Source organism: Saccopteryx bilineata, chromosome 2 (assembly GCF_036850765.1).
Source record: "Saccopteryx bilineata isolate mSacBil1 chromosome 2, mSacBil1_pri_phased_curated, whole genome shotgun sequence".
NCBI classification, from domain to species: domain Eukaryota; kingdom Metazoa; phylum Chordata; class Mammalia; order Chiroptera; family Emballonuridae; genus Saccopteryx; species Saccopteryx bilineata.
In genome coordinates this window covers 62760359-62772571 of record NC_089491.1, presented here as the reverse complement: position 1 = coordinate 62772571, position 12213 = coordinate 62760359, and the positions used below count along the sequence as shown (strand labels likewise).

Genomic DNA, 12213 nt, shown 5'->3' with positions numbered 1-12213 from the left:
CATATTTATTTGTTCATTATAGCCAGGGTTCTTAAGTGTTAGGCAGGTAAAATATATTATACTCACTTTGTTAAAGATGCTGCTGCCCACGTGGAAGCCTGTCGCCCACGTGATTGCTTGGGATGGGCATGATTATGTTAATATGTGTTGGGGGAGGGCTTTCACGCCAAAAGGTTTTTAAAAGAAGAGAGATCACGTTGTTCTGGGAGAAGAGTAATTATGTTCTAGGAGGAGCCCATGCTGTAGGAGAGCAGAGAAAGGCCATGTGGAGGAGAGGAGAAGCAGCCAAGATGGCGGAGTGCTGAAGGAGAAACTAGTTTGTGCAGAGAGAAGGAGATGGGGAACAGAGGTGAATAAGGGCTAGTGAGCTAGAAACCTTTGATTCTAGGAAACTCGGATAAGTCAGTAGCTTTTTGAGCACTGAATGAGTGGGTTTTAGAGCCCAGTTTGTGTTTTTATTTGCCCACCAAGTGCAAGCTAGGATTAAAGATGATGGCCCACCAGTTCTTGGCTCTGTTGTTTCATTACTCTCTGTTCCAATCAAATGCAAACCTGCATGGGCCAGGTGGCTGTGATGGTGGCCACGGCTACTGGCTTTACATTAAGCATCACAAATAAGAAATGAGGTGAGGCTAGTTTATCTTATATACCTGGGACTCTTATGGCTCCTCCTGGTCCCTCTTCTCTCTCCCCAAAAGGCAACCATTGGGCTTTTATTTCTATGTTTTGAGAAGATGGCTGTTGGTCTCACTGATTCTTTGAAAGCAAAAAAAGTCTAGCTATATTTAAATTTTTTCTCTTTGTATTTAGTTTGCAGCAGTTTTACTAGGATTTGCCAATGTGAAGTTTTCTTTATTGTACTTGAAGTTCATTGGACTTCTTGAAACCACAATTTGTTGTTTTTCATTATCCTGGAAAATTCTCAGTCACTATTTCTTCAAATTTTGCTTTGGTCTCATTCTTTTTCTCCTTTCTCTCCAGAGTTTCAGAAGTATGTTAGACTTTTTCCCCACTATTTTCTGTATCCTTTTATCACTCTAAAAAATATTTTTCATGGCAATTTTATCTCTCAGGATTCAATCTGAGTATTTTTTTTTCTTGGCCACTAGTTCTAGTTTATTAAGTCTGTCTTCTGGTGGGTACCAATTTTTCTCAACTAAGTCATTAAGTCTTAATTTGGTTACTGAATTTTTCAATTCTAGAATGTCTAAGTTATTTTTTGATCTATCATATCCTTTAAACATAATTTTTATTCTGTGTTGAAATCACAATTGAGTCTTTCACTTCTTAGAAAGAGTAAGCATAGTTTTGCATATGTTTTCTACATCTCATCACTATTCATGACATAGCAATCTTGATGAATGTCACAGAGATGATACAGTATTTCCCCAGGCAATGGTTTTTAGTGTGTTCCTTACATGGAGGTAACACAGAGCTAACTAAGATTCTCTTCATTTGGTTCATAGATTTTTTTTTATTATGAAAAATTTATAATAGATAGTAAAGTAGAAGGAAAAGTATATGAACTCACAAGAATCTACCATGCAGTTTCAACAATTATCAACATTTAGCAACCATAGTTGTTCTAAGGTTTATGCCTGATGAATCTAGTGTCTGGATCCACTGTGGGTTGATTTACGTTTTCTACTGTTGGTTCTACTGTTTCTTGTTTTTGTCTTCTTGCTATTATTTAATTGTGTTTCAGAAATTGTATTTAAAAACAATTTTTAGAGATAATTAATGTCTAGGATAATTTCTTTCTGCAGGGAAGATTTAATTTTTTTCTACTATGTGCCTGGCAGCTCTTGTATCTGGAATCACCTTCATCCCAACTCAGGGATGAAGATGATTCAAAGCTAAACTGAAGTTGCTATAAGAGCCAGCCTTCTTTGGTTCACCATGTTAGGGTGATGGAGGCTCTCTTACCAAGCTCAAGATTGCAACATTTATGACTCTGTCCCCATGACAGAGAGCTGACAGAAGAGCTGTCAGAAATTTCCCCAAAGGAAAAATCTAAACATTGGACCTTTACTATCCTGTTAGCTCTCTAAAGTATCAAGCAGAATATGTATATGTACATGCATATGTGTATGGTATGTGTGTGTGCATGTGATGTATACCTTAGTTTTCCTCAGCAGGAGGATCGATCCAGATCTCCTTGTCTACTTTTACTAAAAGCAATAGCCTATTCTACATCTCTTAAGCACTATCTCATCCTGCAGTTCTTTACACTAATCATTTTAAAAGGGAAAGTTGAGTAGTAATAATGTATAATGATTGTTTATGGATTAATTGATTTCTGTGTCTATCAGTAAGAATTTATTGATTACTTTCTGTAAACTTCTTGTTTACTCTCAGATTCATCCCCTGCTTCTTTTCTTGTAGATTTGTGTCATAGATACAGGCTGTCTTACTCTTTGGCTCCCAAATAGGTGTCAAAAAGGAGGCACTGTTAAAAAACTAGTGGGCAAGCATAGGGAGGAAGTTAGTGAGTTCCTACTTCTCTGTTTGCTTCCTTTGATATCTATGATGGTAGCTGTGTCTCCTCCATGGTTCCAGCTCTTACTGGAAGCCCCTGGCTTCTGGGCTTTGATACCAGCTCTTTCCTTTGCCTCTCTGATTCCTAAGGGTGGTACAGGCATCTTATTTTTGCTAACTTGTAGGTTGTGTTACTCCATTTGGCTTCTTAACCCCTCTGTCACTATATAATCAGTTCCCTCCCATTTTTCACCATGTCGTCATGATTTCTCTGTTTTAAATAGTGCAATTACTTCATTTTTACATAAGGATTTGTCATAGTATGAAATGTATAATGTGCAGTTCTTATTCTCAGAGAAGGTATTATCTGGACAAGGAACAGAAAACATCTGCATATGATTAAATGACCACATATTCGGAGTCAGCTTTAATGATTTATAGGAGAAGGCCAAAGCAACTCAAGGGAGAAACCTCTGGAATCCTCATGACCTTCAGGTGGAGGTGAGACAAGGTGGAATAGAACAGAACATGCTCCAGGTGGAAGATAGGGTCAAAGAGTTAAAATAAGAAATTTTTGGAAGACAAATTCTTGTCCAAAATCTCCATGTAAAAGTAGATTTTAAAATTATTTTCCATTCAGACTAATGATAGATACGAGCAACTTGGTGATTCTTGTAAATTCTTTGAAAAATCTTTAAACCTTGAAAAACATTTAAAGCTGTTTGAAGTGATGGCATTTTCAATCTCACTTTACACATCTGGTCATACTGGTCTGTAAACTTGAACTTCACTAGAAATTACCCTGTTATTCATGGTAAATAAGCTCTGACATTTCAGACAACTGATTAAAAGCTGAGTAATAAAATGAGAGTCAAAAAGCTCTTGAGCAAATACATATTTTTTCCAGGAAATAAGAGTTCATGATGTGCATATGATGAGATACTCTTCCTAAACCAAGATGTCATGGTTCCTTTGAATGGATTAAGATCTGAAGTAAATTAGGAAATAGAAGACATAGTGTGAAACCTATTACTTTGATGTGGATTATTTATTTATTTATTTATTTATTTATTTATTTATTTTTGTATTTTTCTGAAGCTGGAAACGGGGAAAGACAGTCAGACAGACTCCCACATGCGCCCAACTGGAATCCACCCAGCATGCCTGCCAGGGGGCGATGCTCTGCCCCTCCAGGGCGTCACTCTGTTGTGACCAGAGCCACTCTAGTGCCTGGGGCAGAGGCCAAGGAGCCATCTCCAGCGCCCGGGCCATATTTGCTCCAATGGAGCATCGGCTGCGGGAGGGGAAGAGAGAGACAGAGAGGAAGGAGAGGGGGAGGGGTGGAGAAGCAGATGGGTGCTTCTCCTGTGTGCCCTGGCCGGGAATAGAACCCGGGACCTCTGCACGCCAGGCTGACGCTCTACCACTGAGCCAACCGGCCAAGGCCTGGATTGTTATTCTTTAGCTGATTTTTGCTGTGTTGCCAGGCTGTGCTCAGCCCCAGTGCTGGGGATCAACATCCTTCTCTGTTCGGTGTATATTGTCTTTATATAGTCAGTGGGGAAAACATTGAATTTGGAGTAAGATCTGAGTTAGAGACTAGAGACCCCTCTTTGATTTTTTTTTTTTTTTTTGGCTATTTGATCATGAGTTATGAATTTAGTTTCTTTTTTTTAAATGTATTTTTTCAATTACAGTTGATATAAAATATTATATTAGTTTCAGGTATATAACATAGTGATTGGACATTTATATATATCTTATGAAGTGATCACCCTGCTATGTCTAGTACCCACCTATTGTAGTTATTACAATATTACTGACTATATTCCCTGTGCTGTACTTTACATCCCCATGAATGTTTTTATAACTGGCAATTTGTACTTTTTAATCCCTAGGGATTTAACTTCTTGAGTGTTTGCCTTCCTCGTCTGTAAATTGGAAAAAATAATGAAATTTCTTAGGAGTGGCTATAACTATGTAGGTGCAAGTGCTTAGCAAACTGTCTTACAAATCTCGCTATTTCTTACATAAACATTTGTTATCTGCCCCACCGTATCTATGTCCCTATGCATGGACAAATTATAAAATTTGCCGGGAGATGTAATAGATACCTAACTGCACTTTCACATGGGACTTTGTGCTTATAACACAGGTAGGGAGAATCACATCCTCTTCTTGCTTGCTTTTTTTATTTTTCATTTTTCAATTGCCACTCCTAAAGTTTTGGCGCCTGGCCTGTAGAATATTTGTACTCATTTTACATATTACCCATATGACGTACTTGGCTCTACTCCAGAGGTGGAAGTTGAAATAAGTAAATAATCTCTTTATTTGCTTTATAACTAAGCTCCATTTCCTTTCCTCTCTTACACACTGGAGACTTCATAATATATATTTGAGCCTTCATGGCCTCAAATGTGCATGAATTAACAAGTCATTATTGCAAAGTACATTTTTTCCCCTGTCTTCAGGGCCTTATTAGCAATTGGAAGTCTTAAAATTTTATCTCCTAGGCAGGCTCCTTATCAGGTATTACTTGACCTCATTCTGTTAAACACACTAGCTACTTGTTAAGATGTCTGCTAAATATCATAAATGGAACAGCTCAGGGAACCTGCTGTAAGTTTCTAGCTTTCCCTACCCAGGACAAGTGTTAAACTGGTTGGAAGTCACATTATTTACTTGGAAAATAATAGCCTTTTGCAGTTTATGCTTATCTTGTCACCCAACAATAGTAATAATATGTTTGACATGAACTGCATACAAGTTACTTTTTATTATTCCAGAGCTTTCATTAGCAACAGTCCTCCCTTGCCCCAGTACTCCCAAACTCAAAATGTCCAAGAATGCCAACTATATCTCTGAAGACAAAATAAATTTAGCACATACATTTCCTTTTGTTCCTCTACCTCGCCCTACCCTTGAAACATCTTTCAACCCTTCATACCAAAACTGCTAAAAGTCAAAGAATGTTATAATTTCTCAAGGAAAACTCTTGTCTTTTTAAATTTAAACCTTTAAGAGCTCTCTTAACTCACATGTGAGAGACAATACATTTTCTCCCATTTCCTTAAAAATGGTCTATATTTTTAGTTTTATTAACCAGTTTTCATCTAGGAGCAGCCTAGAAAACCTATGTGAATATGGAACTGCTGAATGCTAAAATTTAACTTGGAAATTAAAAGTAGATGATGAAGAAACCCAGGCTGTCAAAATAAAGAAATAGCACCCATGGGTCACATTCAAACTTTTATTCTAACTAAAATTGATCAAGTGATTCCCAGCATGTTAGAATCAGTGAATCATGGCCCTGGCTGACTGGCTCAGTGGTAGAGTGTTGACCTGGTGTGTGGAAGTCCTGGGTTCAATTTCCAGTCAGGGCACACAGGACAAGTGACCATCTGCTTCTCCTCCCCTCCCCCTCCCCCTTCTTCATCTCTCTGTCTTCCCCTACCACAGCCAGTGGCTTGATTGATTTGAGTGTGTTGGCCCTGGGTGCTAAAGATGGCTCCATTGAGCCTCTGCCTCAGGCACTAAAAATAGCTCAGTTTTGAACATGGCCCCAGATGGGCAGAGTATCGGCCCTAGACAGGAGTTGCTGGGTGGATCCCAGTCAAGACGCATGCGGGAGTCTGTCGCTCTATCTCCCTTGCTCTCACTTAAATACAAATAAAAAAAGAAAAAGCAGTGAATCAGGAATGGAAGTGTGGTTGCCCTATGTCATATCAGCATGGGCTGCCTTAACAAAGTGCCATACACAGGGAACTTAGAAAACAAACATTTATTTCCCTGGAGGCTGAGAAGTAGAAGATTAAGGTGCTGGCCAATTTGATTGCTGGTAAGGGACTTCTTCCTTGCTTGTAGCTGGATGCATCCTCTGCTGGCCTTTCTTCAGTGCTTGCATGTGAGGAAACAGAAAGAAAAATTTCTAGTATCTTTTGTATAAGGGAACTAATGCCATCATGAGGGTCCTATTCTTAAGACTTTATGTAGACCTGATCACTTCTTAAAAGCCCCATCTCCAAATACTATCCCCTTTAGGGATTAAGATTGTTTTGTTTGTTTGTTTGTTTGTTTTTTAACAGAGACAGAGAGAGAGTCAGAGAGAGGGATAGATAGGGACAGACAGATAGGAATGGAGAGAGATGAGAAGCATCAATCATCAGTTTTTTATTGTGACACCTTAGTTGTTCATTGATTGCTTTCTCATATGTGCCTTGATCGTGGGCCTTCAGCAGAGCGAATAACCCCTTGCTGGAGCCAGCAACCTTGGGTCCAAGCTGGTGAGCTTTGCTCAAACCAGATGAGTCTGCACTCAAGCTGGCGACCTCGGGGTCTTGAACCTGGGTCCTCTGCATCCCAGTCCGTCACTCTATCCACTGTGCCACCGCCTGGTCAGGCTAGGGATTAAGGTTTTAACATATGAATTTCAGAGGGACAAAACTCAGTCCATAGCATCTAGCTAGAGTCAGAAACACCAGCAACAGCCAAAAGTGAAAACAGTCTCTTGATAAGGAGAAATCAAAGAAAAACTATTATAACATTTTACTTTTGAGAGGAACAATTTAGTTCAGGGACATATCACTGTGTTCCCAAGAGCATCATGATTACCAATGTTCTGATCATTAATAACAGAATGAAGTAACTTCAGTGCCCTCTATTTAAGAGGGAAGAGTATACTCTGTACTCTTTCAGAATCATTTTTGTCAATGTTCTTGAACTACTGCTATGTTTTCAGGTTAAAATTAATCATGTGAAATATTCATTTACATTGGTTTGTTTTCCTGAAACCTGGCCAAACTTATAGATTAACAAACAGTAAGTATTTTATAAGATCAGTCAATAAGATACTATTTTCAGAGAACAATTCTCTTTTAAACTGAATAATGCAAGAGCTAACAAAATTTAGTGTTGATACTTCAGTCATTGAGAACCATTTATCAGGGTCTTTACTATCTAGCACCAAGGTTGAATAAATGTATCATAGTGCTTTCTTATCCAAGCATGTCTATGCATGAAAAGGCTTATTGCTCTTTAATTTAAAGGTAGTAATACAGATCAGGGATTCAGAAGAAGAGAAGACCTATGTTTAACCATTATTCGTTTACCTGATCTAAAGAATAATGATTTCCTGATTTGTCTACCCTTTGTCTTAGTGCCATCTCTCCTGTTAACAGCCATTTGCTGGACTCTTGTGATTGCAATAGCTAGATTTCCCTTTCTACTGCCTGAAACACTTACCATGCAATCAGTATCCATCTTCACATGAGGTTTATCTTTCCAAAAAGCTGAGACACTCAAAATCAGTTGGCTGTAATTCCCTGTATCAGTCCCTACAATAGAGATGACCTTGTCAAGGGACCATAATAATTGTTATCACTTAGCAAAGGCTCCCCATACTCTGGATGGTGTTTGAAAAGGTACAGTCTGCTTCTGCCTCCATACTTCTTTTTTTATGTATGCTTTTTATATCTGAGAAACCCCTATTTGGCTGACTAATGCCTTCTTTAGTTATCTTAAAGCCTTTGTGGTCAGGTCTCATTTTGCTGGTGATACTATTCTGCAATCTTGAAAAGGTGACACTGTAGATCTTGATTATGAGCCACTATGTCCTGATTTTAGAGTTTATGCCTGGATGTCATCTTACTCTTTCAGATCTGTGTTCTTGAGTGGCATGCCTCTCTGTAGTACCCTCCAAATCAACAAGTACTGAATAATGCTATACACCACATGCTTTATCTTCTATCCACATTTAATCTATTAGAAAAGCCCGATGGCTCCACCTAAAAATATTTATCTTGATTCTACTGACTTCTCTCCACCTCCACTACTGTCTATCTTAGGCTTCCAATATACCAAGCATGTTTCTGCCTTGGGGTTTGTACATTTGCTATACATTCTGGGGAATAGGGCTATTCTTTCCCTCTGACATGTGCATGTCTCAGTCCCCTACTTTATTCCGAGTTCTGTGCATATGTCTTCTCACTGGAGAAGCCCTCCCTGACTACCCTATCTAAAATAAGAGCCTCCTACCTCCATAGCATATGACTCATTGTCTCTCTTTGCCCTGCTCATTTATTAGCTCTTTAATTTTTTAAATCCATCTCCCTCCTTAAAATATAAGCCTCACCAGGACTTGTTCACAGCTATAGCTGCAGATCTTAGAACAGTGCCTGGCATCTAATATACCCTCAGTAGATATTTGCTGGCTAATTGACAAAATGAAATGATTCCTTATCTTATTGAATCCTCATAACACTCTTTTTAGATGTTGGATGCCAGTATTCCAATTTTTACAATAAACTGAAAAAGTAGGTTTGGTAACTTGCTTAGAAAATATAGCCACTATGGAGTTGAGTTTTAAATTTCAGTTGTCATGACTCTGAGTTCACTGTTCAACCCTATGTTCATGAGTGCTTGGAGGTGACATTACAGGATTTAGCCATTATTGTTCATGGCAGGACAGAATCAGTGGGTAATACCTGATTGTACAGCTGTTCCTAAAACTTCTCAGGAAGCTAAGCTGTGGCTTCCATATACCTGTCAATCAAGACTCCTCGGTCTCAATATGGAAGATATAGAGTTGAGTTTTATGTTTTCTTGGCATTCCATTCTGAATAAAATGGTCAAAACCCAGATGATTAGCCATTGGGTTATAGTCCTTTTTACTTATTTCCTCACCTCTTCCCAGATACATAGTCATAACAAGAACTAGAGTGCATATAGTTTGGGTCCAGAGCCAGAAGACAAGAAATTGATCAGATCAGACTTATCTATTCAAGGATCTGAGTCAAGTAAAAAGCCAGCGACCAAGGTACACAATATTCAATGTTAAATTTTCAGGATTTTTAGCAACAGGGTCTTCATTCTGATGGATTTTGGCCCATGACAAGAATGCCCCGCTGCTGTGAGACAAGGAAAACTCTACCAATTAATCACGTGCCCACATTTGCTTCTTGGTGTAGCTTCTTGGGCCAGAGCAAAGGCAAAGTCAGGAGCCAGACTGACCCAGATGGTGTGTACCTCTGGAATACGTTACCCCAGCAATGGGAAGTCTAGAGGACTCTATAAATGGCTGCTGGTGTACGTATCAGTGGGTTTGTCTCTGAATGGACAATGCTGACTGTCTCATGGATTGATGTCATTTGGTTTTTAAAGATTTCCAGCTCCTGTTTTAACATAAACATTTGCAAACACAAGTCTGTTGAAATTCCAGGAAATAAGTGGTTATATGTTTTTTTAAAAAGTAAGGGTACAATGAATTCAAAACATGAGTCAGCATATGAGAATATTGCATAGGGGCCAAATGTGACTCTGGAACTTGAAAACAGGAATCTACTGGGGGGTTCTTTTCCTGAATACATTATTATTACCACATATTTCAGAACACCTCTTATATACCAGGTAATATGTTATATGCTGGTGATGCACAGATATAAAAGCCATCCAGTTCTCAGACTTCTTTGTGGGCCACTTTTGGACTCTTGTGTTCCTGTTTCTTTGAGCTTTCAAACATTTTAGAAAGGAAAATAGAGATAAATAAAAAAATAATTGATTAATTAGACTGAAGGTGATTTAATGATCAATTAGAGGAAAGATATCGAGAGCATACATCGTAGTTCATTTCCCTTCACACTTAATGAGGAGCTCTGTGCAACCAGAGAAAAGATATTAAGATAGAATACATGTAAAGATTTCCCTTCTTCACCTTTAAGCAGTGAAAATATTTGCATATAGCTCTCAGGTCCCTGCTTCCAAGATGACCAAGAAAAGAAAGAATAATGGACATGCCCCAAAAGGCTGTGGCCCCGCACAGCCTATTCACTGTAACAACTGTGCTCAGTATGTATGCAAGGACAAGGCCATTAAGAAGAATGTCATTCAAAACATATTAGAGGCCTCAGCCTTTAGGGACATTTACAAAGCAAGTGTCTTTGACGCCTGTGTGCTTCCAAAGCTGTATGTGAAACTGCATTGCAGTGTGAGTGTACCATTCATAGCAAGGTAGTTGGGTATCATTCTGGTGAAGCCCAGAAGGACTGAACACCCCTACCACTATTTAGACCTCTGGGTGCTGCCCCCTTTCTTCCACCAAAGCCCATATAAGGAGCTAAATCCTTAAGGACTGAAGAAAAGTTCTCTGGAAGAAAAAATAGAAACTACATTAGAAAAAGAAAATATTTGCATGTATATTAGATATATCTTGAGTGTGTATGTATGTGTTTGTGTTCCCCTGAAATTTATACATTGAAGTCCTTACCCCTAGTACCTCAGAATGTGACTATATTTGGAGATAGGGCTATTAAAGTGATAATTAAGTTAAATGATATCATTAGGCTGGGCCCTAATACAATATAGCTCATGTCCTTATAAAAAGTGGTGATTAGGGTCAATTCCAAGATGGCAATGGAGTAGACAGGTGTTCCAATAGCCACTGCCCATGGCCAAACTGGGTTACAAATACATTTAAAAACAATCATCTATAAAAACCAAATTTGGACTAAATAAAGAGGAGTACATAACCAAGGAGTCACAGAAGCTACAGCAAGGGACCTAATATTTACTTCTGCACCCAGGGCCTCAACCGACCTTAATGTACCTCTGAAGATGAGGAAAGAATACTAAAAGCTGCAAGAGAAAAGCACTTAATTACCCACAGAGGAGCCCCCATAAGGATGATATCTGACTTCTCAACAGAAACACTTCAGGTCATAAGGAATTGGCAAAAAATATTCAAAGTGATGCAAAACAAGAACCTATAACCAAGACTACTTTATTCAGCAATGCTTTCATTTAAAATTGAAGGAGAAATAAAGAGCTTCCCAGACAAAAAACAGCTCAAGGAGTTCACTACAACCAAACCAGGCCCACAAGAAATGTTAAAGGGCCTGCTATAAAAAGAGCAAAGGAAAAAGAAAGTTGAGAGAAAGAGGATTGTAGGTTTAAAGATTAAATTGGCAATAAATAAGTACATTATATAATGACCTTAAATGTAAATGGATTAAATGCTCCAATCAAAAGACATAGTGTAACTGCATGGATAAAAAAACAGGACCCATATATCATATATGCTGTCTACAAGGATCCACCTCAGAACGAAAGATACATTTAGACTGAAAGTAAAGGGATGGAAAAATAAATATTTCATGCAAATGGAAATTTAAAAAGCTAGAGTAGCAATACTTACATCTGACCAAAAAAGCCTTTAAAACAAAGGCTATAAAGACTGTAAAAAACAACAAACAAACAAACAAAAAAAACACAAAGGCTATAATAAGGGAGAAAGAAGGTCACTACAAAATGATAAAGGAAGCAATACAACAAGAAGATATAACCATTTAAAATATTTATCCACCTAATATAGGAGCACCTAAATATTTATATATAAATCAGATTTTGATGGACACAAAGGGCAAGATCGACAGCAATACTATAATAGGGGATTTTATACCCCACTAACATCAACAGATAGATTCTCCAGACAGAAAATTAACGAAGAAATAGCATCCCTAAATGACACACTACAACTGGATTTAATTAATACTTTAGAACATTTCATCCCAAAGCAGCAGAATATACATTCTTTTCAAGTGCTGATGTTACATTTTCTAGGATAGACCACATGTTAGGGCACAAAAGTAGTCTCAATAAATTTAAGAAGATTGAAATCATACCAAGCATCTTCTCTGGCGACAATGGCATGAAACTAGGTATCAACTTCAATAGAAAAAC

At 38.2% G+C, this 12213-nt stretch overlaps 1 pseudogene; it reads left to right on the top strand.

Moving 5' to 3' along the window:
- Positions 1–10240: 10240 nt before the first annotated feature.
- LOC136322858 (small ribosomal subunit protein eS26 pseudogene) lies at positions 10241–10587 on the top strand (annotated as a pseudogene).
- The last annotated feature ends 1626 nt before the right edge of the window (positions 10588–12213 follow it).